We start from the raw sequence: 17,752 nt of genomic DNA on the forward strand, positions 1-17,752 counted from the left end.
CACAGAGGAGCTATGTCAGAGTGACCATCGGGGTTCCCAATTGCTCAGTTTTGCCAGTTGGCCAGCTCTAGAAAGTCTTGGTGGTTCCAAACTTTTTCCATTTAAGAATAATGGAAGCCACTGTGTTCTTGGGGACCGTCAATGCTGCAGAACATTTTTGGTACCTTTCCCAGATCTGTATCTCGACACAATCCTGTCTTGGAGCTCTACGGACAATTCCTTCAACCTCATGACTTGGTTTTTGCTCTGACATGCACTGTCAATTGCCGGACCTTCTGTAGACAGGTGTGCCTTTCCAAATCATGTCCAATCAATGGAATTTACCACCGGTGGACTCCAATCAAGTTGTAGAAACATCAAGGATGATCAATGGAAACAGGATGCGCCTGAGCTCAACCAAAGGGTCTGAATACTTGTATTCAAAATGTAAAACAGAAATGCCTTATTTATATATATTTGCAAAAATGTCTAAAAGCCTGTTTTCAATTTGTCATTATGGGGTATTGTGTGTAGATTGATGAGGAAAACAATTAATTTGATCTATTTTAGAATAAGGCTGGTACGTAACAAAAAGGGTTCTGAATACAATTAATTTGATCTAGTTTAGAATAAATAAGGCTGGTACGTAACAAAAAAAAGGGTTCTGAATATTTTCTGAATGCACTGTATTGCCATACACATCTGAATAATCTGTTCACATTTTCTGCCAATGACAAGGTGGCTAGTTAATTTAGCCAACAAGCAGAGATCATTGTGGGAGATAAAAACAGGAGATAACTCAGAATCTGACAATGGTTTGACCAAAGCAAACTAGCTAGCTAATTAGCTACCTAGCCATTTCATTTGCACTCACGCTCAAAACACAATTTCAACAGCAGAATTTAATCCAATAAATACTCATCTTACTCCAGAAATATACAATATTACAAAAGTAGAAGGTAAAGTGCAACTTAGTTCTGATCACATTTGGCTAAGAACCCACAAACAAAAATCTCCTTAGCAGTGAAGACGTGTGCTTCACTTCATGTGCCGTGGTGGAAATACAGGGTTTGACAAGCCAATGGACAAGAGTTTTGATGCAAAGCTATTTTGAATATTTTCCATCATTTATGTCACACCCTGATCTGTTTCACCCGTCTTTGTGCTCCTCTCCGCCCCCACTCCAGGTGTCGCCCATCTTCCCCAGTGTATTATACCTGTATCCTCTGTTTGTCTGTTGCCAGTTTGTTTTGATCGTCAAGCCTACCAGCTTTTTCCCCCTTGCGCCGGTCTGTTTCTAGTTCCTGTTTTCCCAGGTTTTCCCATTCTGCCTACCCTGAGACTGCCTGCCGTTCTGTACCATGTGGAGTCTGATCTGGATTATTGATCTCTGCCTACCCTTGACCTGTCGTTTTGCCTGCCCCCTGTTCTAGTAATAAACTTTTGTTACTTCGACACGTTCTGCATCTGGGTCTTCCCTAAACCCAGAGGACAAGCTGGCCGACGACCCAATGTGTGTGCAGAACGCCTTCCGGAACCAGGACGAGAACTGAGGACCCCGGTTGGAGACCATGTCCACTGGGAGTCCATATGGATCCGGAAGATGTGCTGCACCATGAGCCTCTTTGTCAGAGGGTAGTTTGGGGAGAGGAATGAAGTGGGTGGCTTTGGAAAACCGGTCCACTACTGTCAGGATGGCGGTGTTGCCATTAGTCCAGGGAGATGCGAGACCAGGGACGGTGAGGGAGAGGCAGAGGTTAAAGGAGACCAGCCGGAGCTTGCAGAAGAGTCTTGTTCTGCGCACAGATCGTGCATGCGACAACGAATGCGGAGACGTCAGTAACCATGGTAGGCCACCAAAAGCGTTGTCGCACAAAGGCCAGGGGCCAACGGGAGCCCGGGTGGCAGGCAAGCCTGGAGGGCCCACTCCAGGGCCGAGGAGCGGACCATGTCAGGAACAAACATCTGCCCCCCCAAGATATTCCAGGTTCTTGTGGTCGGTCCACACAATGAACAGATGTTCCGCCCCCCTCCAGGTAGTGCCTCCACCCCTCCAACACAATCTTCACCGTGAGAAGCTCACGATTCCACACATCAGTTTCTCTGTGGCGTTGAGAGAAGGCAGCGCAGGGATATAACTTGAGGTCCTGGGCAGAACGCTGGGACAGAACAGCCCCCACAACGACATCTGAAGCATCGGCCTCCACCACGAATTGGCAGGAAGGGTCAGGATGAACCAAGATGGGAGCTTGGTGAAAGGGTGTTTGAGCTCCCGGAATGCCCGGTCAGCGGCTGGGGACCATGTGAACGAAACCTTGGGAGAGGTGAGTGCAGACAGGGGGGGAAGACAGGGTGCTGTAGCCCCGGATAAAGGGGCGATAGAAGTTGGCGAATCCCAGGAAACATTAGTTGTACTCTGGACGTAGGCTGGGGCCAATCCACCACAGCACTCAACTTCCTGGCATCCATCTGTACAATCCCTGCAGTGATGATGTAACCCAGGAAGGTGATGGTGGAGCGATGGAATTCACACTTCTCTGCATTCACAAAAAGCTGGTTCTCTAGGAGATGTTGGAGAACCTGTCGGACGTAGAGCACGTGTTCTTGGGCTGAGCAGGAGAAAATGAGGATGTCAGAGGTAGACGAATCGGTTCAACATGTCATGGAGAACATCTTTCACCAGAGCCTGGAACACATTAGGGGCGTTGGTAAGGCGAAATGGCATGAGCAGATACTTGTAGTGACCGCTAGCTGTGTTGAAGGCAGTCTTCCACTCGCTTCCTTCCCATATCCGCATCAGGTGGTAGGCGTTCCATAGGTCCAGCTTGGAGAACACTGTGGCCCCCTGGAGTGGCACGAAGGCAGAGGAGATGAGTGGTAGCTGTTCTTCACCGGATGTCGCTGAGGCCCCGGTAGTCAATGCACAGGCACAGGGTTTTGTCCTTCTTTTCCACAAAGAAGAACTCCGCGCCAGTGGGGGAGGCAGAAGGATGGATGAACCCTGCAGCTAGGGAGTCCTCAATGTAGGTGTTTATAGCCTTGGTCTCTGGACCCGACAGAGAGTACAGTCATCCCCGGGGCGAAGTGGTGCCTGGGAGAAGATTGATGCTGCAGTCATAGGGTCGGTGCGGCGGAAGAGAAGTGGCCCGGGCCTTACTGAACACCTCCCGGAGGTCCTGGTACTCCACGGGAATGGCGGAGAGGTCCGGTGCAACTTAGGAGCCCCCAGGAAGAAGTCGTCAGGCAGGCTGCGCTGACTTCAGGCAATGAGCATGGCAGAACGGGCTCCAGCCCATGATGGCACCAACAGACCAGCCAATAAGGGGATTGTGTCGCTGGAGCCAAGAGAATCCCAATACGACGGAAACCTGAGGCGACTTAAGGAATTGGATTGTCTTGCTGTGGTTCCCTGACACACGTAGGTTGATGGGGGTGGTATTGTGGGTGACGCAGTCTATAGAGCGCCCGTCCAGCGCTCTAACATCCATGGGAATGGAGGGGCTGAGTAGGAATGCCCAGCTCGGACGCCAGGGTAGCTTCCATAAAGCTCTCATTGGCCCCAGAATCAATGAGTACCCAGAGAGAATTTGACTGGTTCCCCCACAGCAAGATGGCATGAAAAGGGGGGTGAGTAAGGGGAGAGGAAAAGTTCTCTGTATGGCCCACCAGAGTACTCGCTCCTACCGGTGAGCCTGGTCTTTTAGTGGACAGAGGGCCACAAAATGACCAGCAGTCCCACAATACAGGCAACTCTTCATGTGAAGCCTGTATAGCCATTCGGCTGGGGACAGCTTAGCTCAGCCTAGTTGCATCGGCTCAGGAAGAGATGAATTGGCAGACTTTAAAAGACTCTCGGGGTTCTCTTGGCAACGGAGCCATCGGGGACTTCCGGGATGTCTCGGAGGCGAGGTGAAAGCCTTGGGCGGGTGAGTGAAATTGAACCTCTCCTTCCTTCACTCTCGTAGTCACCCATCGATCCGAATGGTCAATGCAAAGAGCGAGTCAAGACCCGTCGGTAGTTCCCGGGCTGCAAGCTTTTCCTTCACTTCCTCCGATACTCCGTGCAGGAACATGTTGAACAATGCTTCCGGGTTCCAGGCACTCTCAGCCGCCAACGTGCGAAAATCCACTGCGTAGTCTGCCACATTACGGGAGACTTGACGTAGCTGGAGCAGCCTCTCTCAAACAACAGAGAATCAAACTTATTCTGCAAACTCCTCCAGACTGAGGCAGACGGCGGACTGTTGCTCCCACACTGCCATAGCCCAGGCAAGTGCCCTCCCGGACATCAGCGTTATGATGTATGCTATCCTCGAAGGGTCTGAGGGGAACAAAGAAGGCTGCAGCTCTAAAATGAGGGAGCACTGGGAGAGAAAAGCCTGGTTCCGGAATCTCCAGCGTGGTGCTCCGGAGGAGGTAAGCGGGGTTCTCGGGACACTGGGGTAGGCTGGGAGATTACGGGTGTGACCCGCTGCCCATTGGGGAATCTGCTGAATTGCTCCAGCAAAGTATCGAATGCCTGGTCATGGCGTTCTGCCAGGGTATGGAGTCCCTCCATAAGACATTGAATTAACTCCCCGTATCTTCCAATGGTGGCTCCTTGCAGGGAGACAGCATTGTGGAGCTGGTCTGAGTCTGTTGGGTCAGTCATGGCCAGTTCGTACTATCACGTTTTAGGGAAGACCCAGATGCAGACATTGTCAAAGCAACACAAATGTATTACTAGAACAGGGGGCAGGCAAAACGATAGGTCAAGGGCAGGCAGAGGTCAACAATCCAGTGGGGTGTGACTTGGTACAAAACAGCAGGCAGGCTCAAAGTCAAGGCAGGCACAATGGTCAAAACTGTGAAAACAGGAAATAGAAACACAGTCACAAGGGGGGAAACGCTGGTAGGCTTGACGAACAAAACGAACTGGCAACAGACAAACAGAGAACACGGGTATAATGGGGAAGATGGGCGACTCCTGGAGCGGGGCGTAGACATTGCACAAAGACAGGTGAAACAGATCAGGGTGTACAGACGTGAAGTGGAACCCATAGTATCGATTCATGTAAAAATAAAAAAAATAAATCTCAACATTTAGAGTGACAAGGTTTTCAGACAGCAACAATATAATAATATAAATCCTTGTAACTGAAGTGATTTGGCAAAATGTAACGGGAGTCAAAATACTTGAGTACAAGTACAGCCCACAGAGAGCAACTAGAAAAGTACTAGTTCCTCCAGAAATGTACTTAAGTACACACTACTACCCACCTCTGTCCAGTGCACTCTGGTGTCATATTCACACAAAAACCATAGGCATCGTTAATCCCATGGGGTCAGTTAGTGCCTAACAAGGCTCGATAACAATGGTAGTTCCTCAAATGATCTTTGTACTTAATTTCAGGGGAACATTGAAAAACGGTGGTGAATCTGAAGTTGAAATAACATAAGTAGGTAACTGGTTAAAGCCCCAATGCACTGCAGCCATTTTGATCTCAATATCAAACAATTTCTGAGTAACAATTAAGTACTAGTTTTCCATTAAAATGGCAAAAAGAAAAATAGCTTTTTAGCCAAAATCTATTTCTCAAGCAAGAATTGCAAAATGTAGATTTCTGCTTAAAATAGACATACCCAAAAGTAACTGCTATTCATATGCAATTACATGATTCTGACATGTAAGAAGACATATGGGAGATTATGAGGAAATGATCAGAAGACACAAGATCAAGCACACACAAAACCGTTTTTCTTTCAAAGTCATCTTTCATTGAAAAGCTAAACGTGAATTATTGATTCCCAGAGCTGGAAACACATCAGATGGCTTCCACAACATGTGAACAATATCAGAAAAAAAATATGATTGATAGACCTAACAACTAGAAATGGGCAGATGTTTTAGTAAGTGGTGTCAGGTGAGGTCACGGGACGTTTCCAAGTCTCCCTAAATCTCTCCAAAGTGGTATATGTCTGTAAATTTGACAATTTCAATGCTATTACATATTTGCAATCCCTAAATGCTATTTGTTAAATATATAAAATAAATGTTCTACCATATCAACCACACTCAAACACTGTGGTGTTATGGGGTATCCAGGGTACATTCGTGTCCTTTCAACCTCTGGTAATTACACTGTTTTTGCACACTGGAAGTGCCTAAAAGTTATGGTTCACTATAAAAACTACATTTCTACAACAACCTCTCTCAAACATTGTGGTGGTGTCGTGGGACATACAGGGGATATGGATAAGCAGGCAACATCATATTTTTGATTCAAAAAAACTAAAGTAACTCAGTGGACATTCGATGTTTCCATTAAGTGATGCATCATCAGATAACATTGGCAATAAGCTAGATATGTTCCTACCAACCTAAGGATTAATTTGATACCCCCCCATGTAGCTATAGCTCAAACACAGACCAAATCGAAGCTTACCTTGTAAGATGTTTGCTGTTTGGTGAAAACATTGTGTAAAATAAACATTTTGACTCTGGGGGCTGGTGATCAATAACGATAGGTCACAGGCAGACAAATCAAATATAGTCATGATCTGTGGAGTCACAGCTTTTGGTGTGTATCAACGTATTGTGTTTATTTTGTTTATGCTTCACAACGCTAACCGGAATGTAGGTAGTATCCATCTTGAAATGAGGTCATTGGCTCGGCCTGCCATTATAAATGCATATGCCCATATATGGTAGTAAGTCATACCAAAGATTTGATGGCACCAATCAATAGAAAAGATACTCAGCTTTCCCGCAGACACCCTCCTTTTACAGATTGGGGCTACCGTTCTCATACCAGACTGAATTTTTTTTTTTTTATCTAATAGGGTCCCCAAATACTTTTTAAAATTGTGGTGACACTAAAGCTGAAATAACATAAGTAGGTAACTGGTTCAAGGCCCAATGCACTGCAGCCATTTTGATCTCAAAATCAAACCATTTTTGGGAAACAATGTACCTTACTGTAGTAGTTTTAAAATGGTTTATAAAAAAAATGCTATTTCTCAAGCAAGAATAGTACTATCTGGGAAAAAAATCTGTCAACTGAAAAAAAATCTGTCATTGGCAGAGGTTTGGAACTCGCTTTTTTATTGGTCTATATGAACTTTTATAAACGGGGTGGTTCAAGCCCTGAATGCTGATTGGCTGACAGCCGTGGTATATCAGACCATATACCACGGGTAAGACAAAACATTTCTTGTTACTGCTCTAATTATGTTGGTAACCAGTTTATAATAGCAATAAGGCACCCCTGGGGTTTGTGGTATATGGCCAATATACCACGGCTAAGGGCTGTATCCAAGACATATACCACACCCCCTTGTGCCTTATTGCTTAAATACCACTTGGTGATGTCACCAGGCAAAGACAAAACTCCACCCATGCAGAACCTGCTGATTAGAAGATACTGTGTAGATTGTATTTTCAACTAGCAACTATCAAGAAATAACACTGATCAAGTGTATTCACACTTTTACAGTGTTAGCTAGTTTCACCTGTTGTACAATGTGTTATAAAACAATGAAAACTGAATTTTGACTGCATTGGGCCTTTAATATATATACTGGATATATGCAGGATCAGAGATGTTCGCTAAGCTCTCGATTCTTCAATTACAAGCAGAGGAATATTGTAATATGCTTTGAGGACTATTTACATTCTGTCCTTCAGCCTGGCAGTGTAAATATGTTGATAAACAGATGGAATTGCTAAGAGGACTGTGGCTTCCCACACATAATGCAGCTCAAGCCAATCCATGCTTTAAAACTGGCTTCATAAACATCACTGTGGCAATATAATGCCAGTGTTGGATAATACCCTTGGTATGCAGTGTTTGCGAGAGAGATGCTTCCAAGACATATCAGATGATATGACAACATCATAGTAACTCCTGGAGGTTGATTGTTGTCCCACACACAGCCCACTAGCTGCTTAGCTGCGACAGCCCTCTCTTTCCTCCTACTCTGGATCGATTGGCAGCAGTAATCCACGTTATTGCCCCACCAGCTGCCAAAGAGAGTGGGATTAAACGCCATGCAGAGAGAGAAAGCGAGATAATTCTCAGATTACCATTTCATTATTCATCTGCCGAACAAGACCCTTCATAGACAGCAATCGATAACTCTAACCTCTGACCCATTACTATCGACAGGCCTTTATAGCAGGCTACCTTGGGGTTGAAGAGGCGGGCTAGTGAACCAGTTCGAATCCCAGATCTAACAGTAGTGTAGGATAGTGAAGTGATGGAGATCTCCAGCTATTTGATATCTCTTATCTGTTATAATCTCTTATTGAGGGGAGAGGTTTACAGGTTCATATCCGAGGGTATGCTTGGATATCTAACCTGTATATTGATTGATTTAGTCACATACTAAAGGTGTTTGCAAGGACTTATAAACCTACCCTAAAAAAAGGGGACGTATTAGGTAAATTCTCTGCTTTGCAAAGTCATTGGCTGTGCATATGGCACTCAATTGTGCCTTAGTGTGAATAAATGTCTGTTTCCACAAATAATCTCTGTTCTCTTTCTCCCCTTTCGCTCTTCATCTCATTCTCTCTCACTATCGCTCTTTCTCCACCCCCTGTCGGCTGCCTTGGTACAAAGCATGCATAAAACATAACTTGCAGCTTCAGTTTCAGACAGAAATGAAAAGACGATGAGTCACCCACTAGTGAAGGAAATCCCAGAAGAGAGAACAGGGAGTAGGACAAAACCTTGGCTGAGCCATAAATGTACATATCACCTGGTTATAGTATTTATAACCAGTAACTGATAAGATATTGAGGATGTGATGTACAGCGAAAGAAATAAAAAAAGAGAAGTGTACAACTTTACAATATCTAATTCTTATCAGGCAGGGGGTTCAGCTGTTCTTGCCACAAACATCAGGTCCATAATGTCCCGATTCTCATACATTACTACAACCTATTTAATATTGTTTTAGTCTATGTGAGAGAAGAACGTTTTCATGCGAAATATAGGCCTATCCGATTTGAGAATGACTAAAATGCCAGGATGTGGGACGCAGCCATAGTGTTCCATCCTGCCGGGCCCAGGTCAGGTCAGGTCAGACCCCCATGGCGAGCTGTTGGATATTGGTCATTAGGGGGGAGTTGAACCCTGATTGAAGCTACCACACACTTCCATGATAAAAGCCTGGCCAAGAGCACCCTGCCCAAAAGCCTGCTGTTCAGTGCTGGGGCTCAGGGTGTATTTGGATGGCCGGAGGGCAGGGAAAGGACACATCTAAATATGCAACCATTCCGTTCTAGGTCAAGGGTTTACGCTGCTCAGTTAAAGATTGGATGAACATACTTGTGTGAGGGTATGCGTGACAAGATAAAGTGCCCTTCAAAAACAGACTTCGTTGATTGACAGTTTGGGATTGTGAGGAACGGCAAAAGAGAGAAAAAAGTAAGGACAGATTAAGTCTTATAATCTGCAGGCAGGACAACCAGCAATCTATCATCAACATTTGACCAAAAATCCCCCCAGGACTGAGATCAGACTGAGTCAGATCATACTTTGCATCTCAGTGTTCTGCGTTCCACACTAGGCTAAACATTAAGACATAGGCTACAAACCCTTTTGAGATCAAGGTCATCATTTAAAACACCCTTAAATGTCTAGAGAGACAAAGTGGGCTATGAATGTCCAGTTGGATGAAATAGTTTGTGTCCATTTTACTGTTCTGCATCCTCCGGTGTTTAAATGGCATTTTCTTTCAATTAAGTCTGATTCAAAGTTGGATTCAGACTCCCCACAAGGGTTTGTTATTGCACAGCCGTGTGCCAAGGAGTTGGTTGGCTATACAGCACAAACAGATCTGGGATCGGGCTCAAGGCTTCAGCAGTGGGACCACACCCTAGGTGGAATTAAGGAAATGGCCACAGAGGTGGAATAAGGAAGTGATGAAACAACAGTTGGTCCATGATTGTAATGTAAACAGTCGAGGTAGAGGTTCTTGCTAACCACCAATCTAGGATCAGGTTACCTCGTCCAAAATTCTACCCTTAAATAGGAGGAGGATTTTTAAAAATCTGACCATGGACAGGCAGTTAGGGGCCATTTCTACCAGCTCCAATACCACCAGTTCAAACTAGGTGCCACTGTCAAGGTTGTGTGAGCAAGGCTGAACTGTAAGAATGTGTAAATGTGTCATTCTGTCTAAGAGATAGCATTTGTTTATGGACGGAATGGCACAGAAATTATACAGGCATCTGCCCAGGAAAACACTAGTATGCTTATCCATGAGGGAATAGAGTGAAGTCTGTACAAGAAGAAACATATGATGAATGATATGATGAATCTCTGAGATCACTTCTCATTGTAACCAAAACCTCAGTAATTTCCCCTGTCCTGAAAACACGCAGACGAAGAGGAAAATACCATTCCAAATTCTAATGTATAGTAGAGTGGCTGGAGGGTACGGAGGGAATATCGTCAGACACAAGGACTGTGTTCGGAATTGCATAGATACTTCCATAGACATTCTAAAATGACCATATGCTAAAACTATAACTACTATAACTATAAATGTAGGGAGTAGGTTTTTTCCTACTCCCTACATTACCCTTTAATGGAATATGAGACCACTGCACATTGTGAATCAAGGGTCATGTGGAGTCAAGTGTACGACTCCCCTCCTTGGTGAATGAAAAGAACAGAGATTAGAGGGAGGTAGTCAGTAACTAAAGCCCACTGTAGGTGGCCACCCCACTGTGTGTGTGGCAGCAGTAGAGGCAGACCACCTCTCCAGACAAATTACTTCAGACCCAGTTCCCCTCAGCTTAAGCCGTTATGCAACGGTATGACACGTCTGCCCCCCACGTAGCCCTCCACTCTGCTCCAACAGGCCCCTCCGTACATCACCCTCTGCCTCCCACCTACAACACGTCCTGCTTGAATTCGCCTATCGCACCCAATCACTCAAACAGCTTCTTCCTACAGGACAACTACTATTATGTTCTGCTTATCAAAGGGTCACCTACACCTGACCAGTGTCTGCTTTTCATTGTGCGTGTGTGCCTGCATGTGTGTGTGTGTGTGTGTGTATGTATATACACATCTGCCTTTCTATCTTAGTGGGGGGCTAATCAGGCAAGAGCAATGAGAAAGTGTATTTAAAAATAACCAAACGAACAACCTCGGGGAAGGGTCGTCCCAGTTCCATAAGCCTGGCTAATACCTTGACGGCTGCAGGAAACTTTAGGGAGGGGAATGTGAAAAGCAGCAAGAGTATTCGAGTATAGTCCACGAGGGCCGTCCCACACCAGCTGTGAATGTATTCATCACACAAAATACCACGGCCAATCACAAAGCACTCAGGAAGGACATTGCATTTTAACCATGTTATTTTTCAACCTCTACAATTTGTATCCAGAGTATTTTATTCATCTGAATTGACAGTAACCAGAACAGACACAAGGCTAACCTATAAACATTCCTTGATTGAAATCTGCAGACCTCATTACTTTGATTTTGAAAATATAAGAATGCCCAGACCCAAAGACAGGGTGCTAGACTGTCTAACTGTCCCCAACGAACCGCCCTGGGTCCTAGCCTAGAGCCAGGACGATAAACTGAAAAATATCGACACCGACCACTTATCCCAGGCATTTTGCAGATATCGTTCAATACGATAAGTAGCCTATATTATATAAATGTGAATTTGGAAATGAAATAAGTTTGCTAATATGGGTAATTGTTAATGGGACAATTGACGGCGAAAACCATCAAACTAGTATTTGATGGAAAAGGATAGTTTAAAGAATCACATCAATTCATCACAATATGGATTTTTGTTGATTTCACCCAGCTCTATCCTATCCGCCTAGTCAATGTCATTCTTCCTTCTGTAATAACACAGCCCTATCCGCCGTCAATGTCATTCTTCCTTCTGTAATAACACAGCCCTATCCGCCGTCAATGTCCTTCTTCCTTCTGTAATAATTCTTCCTTCTGTAATAACACAGCCCTATCCGCCGTCAATGTCATTCTTCCTTCTGTAATAACACAGCCCTATCCGCCGTCAATGCCTTCCTAATAACACAGCCCTATCCGCCTGTAATAACACAGCCCTATCAATGTCATTCTTCCTCTTCCTTCCTGTAATAACACAGCCCTATCCGCCGTCAATGTCATTCTTCCTTCTGTAATAACACAGCCATTCTTTCCTTCTGTAATAACCAGCCTATCCTATCATTCTTCCTTCTGTAATAACACAGCCCTATCCGTCAATTCTTCCTTCTGTAATAACACAGCCCTATCCGCCGTCAATGTCATTCTTCCTTCTGTAATAACACAGCCCTATCCGCCGTCATTCTTCCTTCTGTAATAACACAGCCATTCTTCCTTCTGTAATAACACAGCCCTATCCGCATTCTTCCTTCTGTAATAACAATGTCATTCTTCCTTCTGTAATAACACAGCCCTATCCGCCCTTCCTATAACCAGCCGTCAATGTCATTCTTCCTTCTGTAATAACACAGCCCTATCCGCCGTCAATGTCATTCTTCCTTCTGTAATAACACAGCCCTATCCGCCGTCAATGTCATTCTTCCTTCTGTAATAACACAGCCCTATCCGCCGTCAATGTCATTCTTCCTTCTGTAATAAATAACACAGCCCTATCCGCCGTCAATGTCATTCTTCCTTCTGTAATAACACAGCCCTATCCGCCGTCAATGTCATTCTTCCTTCTGTAATAACACAGCCCTATCCGCCGTCAATGTCATTCTTCCTTCTGTAATAACACAGCCCTATCCGCCGTCAATGTCATTCTTCCTTCTGTAATAACACAGCCCTATCATTCTTCTTCTTCTGTAATAACACAGCCCTAGCCCTATCCGCCAGTCAATGTCATTCTTCCTTCTGTAATAACACAGCCCTATCCGCCGTCAATGTCATTCTTCCTTCTGTAATAACACAGCCCTATCCGCCGTCAATGTCATTCTTCCTTCTGTAATAACACAGCCCTATCCGCCTAGTCAATGTCATTCTTCCTTCTGTAATAACACAGCCCTATCCGCCCAATGTCATTCTTCCTTCTGTAATAACACAGCCCTATCCGCCGTCAATGTCATTCTTCCTTCTGTAATAACACAGCCCTATCTTGTCATTCTTCCTTCTGTAATAACACAGCCCTATCCGCCGTCAATGTCATTCTTCCTTCTGTAATAACACAGCCCTATCCGCCGTCAATGTCATTCTTCCTTCTGTAATAACACAGCCCTATCCGCCGTCAATGTCATTCTTCCTTCTGTAATAACACAGCCCTATCCGCCGTCAATGTCATTCTTCCTTCTGTAATAACACAGCCCTATCCGCCGTCAATGTCATTCTTCCTTCTGTAATAACACAGCCCTATCCGTAATAAATAACACAGCCCTATCCGCCGTCAATGTCATTCTTCCTTCTGTAATAACACAGCCCTATCCGCCGTCAATGTCATTCTTCCTTCTGTAATAACACAGCCCTATCCGCCGTCAATGTCATTCTTCCTTCTGTAATAACACAGCCCTATCCGCCGTCAATGTCATTCTTCCTTCTGTAATAACACAGCCCTATCCGCCGTCAATGTCATTCTTCCTTCTGTAATAACACAGCCCTATCCGCCCCGTCAATGTCATTCTTCCTTCTGTAATAACACAGCCCTATCCTATCCCTTCTGTAATAACACAGCCAATGTCATTCTTCCTTCTGTAATAACACAGCCCTATCCGCCGTCAATGTCATTCTTCCTTCTGTAATAACACAGCCCTATCCGCCGTCAATGTCATTCTTCCTTCTGTAATAACACAGCCCTATCCGCCGTCAATGTCATTCTTCCTTCTGTAATAACACAGCCCTATCCGCCCTCAATGTCATTCTTCCTTCTGTAATAACACAGCCCTATCCGCCGTCAATGTCATTCTTCCTTCTGTAATAACACAGCCCTATCCAGCCCTATCCGTCAATGTCATTCTTCCTTCTGTAATAACACAGCCCTATCCGCCGTCAAATAACACAGCCCTCATTCATTCTTCCTTCTGTAATAACACAGCCCTATCCGCCGTCAATGTCATTCTTCCTTCTGTAATAACACAGCCCTATCCGCCGTCAATGTCATTCTTCCTTCTGTAATAACACAGCCCTATCCGCCGTCAATGTCATTCTTCCTTCTGTAATAACACAGCCCTATCCGCCAATGTCATTCTTCCTTCTGTATGCCATTCTTCTTCCTTCTGTAATAACACAGCCCTATCCGCCGTCAATGTCATTCTTCCTTCTGTAATAACACAGCCCTATCCGCCGTCAATGTCATTCTTCCTTCTGTAATAACACAGCCCTATCCGCCGTCAATGTCATTCTTCCTTCTGTAATAACACAGCCAGCTATCCGCCGTCAATGTCATTCTTCCTTCTGTAATAACACAGCCCTATGTCATTCTTCCTTCTGTAATAACACAGCCCTATCCGCCGTCAATGTCATTCTTCCTTCTGTAATAACACAGCCCTATCCGCCAGCCCCGCCGTCAATGTCATTCTTCCTTCTGTCAATGTCATTCTTCCTTCTGTAATAACACAGCCCTATCCGCCGTCAATGTCATTCTTCCTTCTGTAATAACACAGCCCTATCCGCCGTCAATGTCATTCTTCCTTCTGTAATAACACAGCCCTATCCGCAAAACAGTACTGCAATGAACCATCACAAAAATAGTATTTTACTGACATTCAATCACCAAAGACCATGAGACTTGTGACTGACAGTCCGTGTAAAAATTAGGGCTGGGAATTTCCAGGGACCTCACGATAAGATATCACGATACTTTAGGTACCGATACGATATGTATTGCAATTTTCACGATTCTATATGTAGGCTATTGCAATTTGATACTGTGATTTTATTGAGATTTGATGCGCCATACATATTGCTCACTACACACCGAGTATACAAAACATTAAGAACTCAATATTGAGTTGCACCCCCCCTTTTGCCCTCCGAGCCTTAATTCATCGGGACATGGACTCTACAAGGTGTCAAAAGCATTCCACAGGGATGCTGGCCCATGTTGACTCCAATTATTACCACAGCTGTGTCAAGTTGGGTGGTGGACCAATCTTGATACACATGGGAATCTGTTGAGCGTGAAAAACACAGCAGCGTTGCAGTTCTTGACACAAACTGGTGTGCCTGGCACCTACTACCATACCCCGTTCAAAGGCACTTAAATCTTTTGTCTTGTCCATTCATCTTCTGAATGACACACATACATAATCAATGTCTCAATTGTCTCAATGCTTAAAAATCTTTCTTTAACCGGTAGCCTTCCCTTCATCTGCACTGATTGAAGTGGATTTAACAAGTGACATCAATAAGGGAACAAAGCTTTCACCTGGATTCACCTGGTCAGTCTTTGTAAAGGAAAGAGCAGGTGTCCTTAATGTTTTGTACGCTCAGTGTATGTCTGCTGCAAAGAGACGAGATGATCATGAAAACATTTTAGCTTTGATCAGTCATGGAAATAAAAGTGCTGAACACATGTTGGCTCACTATTTAAAAATAAGATGGACAACATGCTATAAAATGAGAAATACAAGAGTTTTGGCACAGGTTCAATCGACAAGCGCTAGCTAACGCTACAGGGGGGTGGGAGTGGAAACTTGAAGTCAAAGTATCTATATAATATCATCCAAAATAATATTGTTATATGTAAAAGAAAGAAAGAGAGAGCTTTGGAGCAAGATAAAGAGGTTAATGTAGTTACAGTGGTGGAGTACTGACTGAATACGGTCGGGAGATATCAGGGTTTGTACTCCGGTTGTCTGTCTATGACACTCAAGGAGATGACTGAGAACCAAAGGTTGAGAGAGCTGCTTACAACATGAGGCAGAGAGACCCTGTTTATGATCCGGCTCAAAGGACTAGTTCATTGGGATACACTATACAACTCAGACATTTTTTTTTGCAAGGCCCTTAGTTTATCCTAACCACATCGTAACCAGACCAGGAAAAACTCCTGCCTCTGAAGATGAGACATGACATACAGTATTGAGCCTTCAATTAAAATAATCTCCAGTTTATCTGGATCTTATACCAACATTTTGGCTCAGAAGACCTTCAACCTTTCCCAGGGACTGAGAACTGGTGGGTTCCCCCTGTCCCTTTGACTGTCCCCTGTCCATCTATGCCGTTCAGACACCTGTGTGGCCCAGCTGTTCACTGAGCTTAGTGCTGAGAACATCACTAAAGCCTGGGGCTAAGACAGTGGCCCTGATCTGTGGTCATCGAGCTTTGGAAAGGATCCATTCTAAAAGGTAGGTGGTACTGTTGACAGATCTTTTACAAACACAGACCGATAGAAGTAGATAGGTGGTAGGCACACACTCGCACATGCACACACACACACAATAGACCTGAAGATCTCAACAGTATGTTGAGACAGAAGCGAGCCACTAGCAGAACCTTTTATTAGCCTTCAGGTTAGGGGCCGAGCCTCCCTGAAGTTCTGATCCCGTCAATCTGATAAAGTCGTCAGTGCTCAGCTCAGCCCTCCCACTACTCGTAAACGATTGAGCCATTTCATAGACTTCTCCCAACCCAGATATACAAAGAACAAGACTTTTCCACCCATGGCGTTGTTGTTTTAAACTGTTTAACATACTGTGGTGAAGTGAGTGGGAAGGGAACATCAGAAATTACAATGAGAAACAGGAGGTGGATCCAGCAGTGGGAGAGAAACATAAGACAACCCACAGACCCTGAAGGGGAAAAAGTACCTGTCTAAGCACATTACAAGATGCACCATTTGAAATGAACTACAGTAATCACATAAATGCAATGGAACTTTACCTTCCCTGTTATACAAAGAAACATCCCCATACTACTGGTATTCTTATCTAGAGGGACTTGACCTTCAGTTTCAATATCTTTCAAGGGCAAAAACAATGTATCCCTTACACAAGCAGTTCATCCACTGAACAGGGAAGGGGACACGGCCCTGGTTAAAATAAACAACACAAACTCTCTTCCTCATATTCCCCAAGCTCCTTCTGTCCCACAAGGGGAATTCCTCCATGACACAGCGAAATGCTCACAGACGAACACTACTTTGAAATATTGACAAAGCCCTCTACCTCACCCTTTTTCACTACTTGAAGTGCTGATCCCTATTCCAAACAAGTCCAATGCTACATACAGTGCAGTATAACAGGTTACAAAAATGAACTTGATCATTGAACAGAAGAAAAATGACAACATTTCTTTCAGATCCGGTCTTAAATTCCCTTTGGTCCTCGAGCCCAGATTAGGTATTACATTTTTCGCTTCATTAAAGAGATGCAGTCTCTTTTGCATGAGGATTGTCTCAGAGAAGCACATCTAAAGCCTGCTCTCTGCTGCCTTATGTATCACAAATACTGATACTGCACATCCATGAAAATGCACCAAAAGCAGTAAATTGTTGTGCTAAGCAATACAATGCAAGAGTGGGAGTGGGAAGGGAGGTGCTGGGAGGACACTATCAGCAGCATACCACCCTGCATCCCACTGCTGGCTTGCCTCTGAAGCTAAACAGGGTTGGTCCTGGTCGGTCCCTGGATGGAAGACCAGATTCTGCTGAAAGTGGTGTTGGAGGGCCAGTAGGAGGCACTCTTTACTCCGGTCTAAAAAATAAAAAAAAGATCCCAGGGCAGTGATCTGGGGACATTGTAGGGTGCCGTCTATTGGATGGGAAGTGAAACGGGTGTCCTGACTCTCTGTGGTCACTAAAGATCACAAAGTACTTAGAGGTCGAC

General features: G+C 44.6%; 1 protein-coding gene and 1 pseudogene across 1 annotated transcript in view; both read right to left on the reverse strand.

Moving 5' to 3' along the window:
• The window catches only part of LOC112224087 (leucine zipper putative tumor suppressor 2 homolog), a 44,570-nt gene that overhangs the window by 22,394 nt on the left and 4,424 nt on the right, over positions 1-17,752 (reverse strand). The window lies entirely within an intron of this gene.
• Positions 4,818-17,752, reverse strand: part of LOC112224735 — a 46,807-nt pseudogene continuing 33,872 nt past the window's right edge.

This window comes from Oncorhynchus tshawytscha, linkage group LG25, assembly GCF_018296145.1.
Source record: "Oncorhynchus tshawytscha isolate Ot180627B linkage group LG25, Otsh_v2.0, whole genome shotgun sequence".
In the NCBI taxonomy this organism is placed as follows: domain Eukaryota; kingdom Metazoa; phylum Chordata; class Actinopteri; order Salmoniformes; family Salmonidae; genus Oncorhynchus; species Oncorhynchus tshawytscha.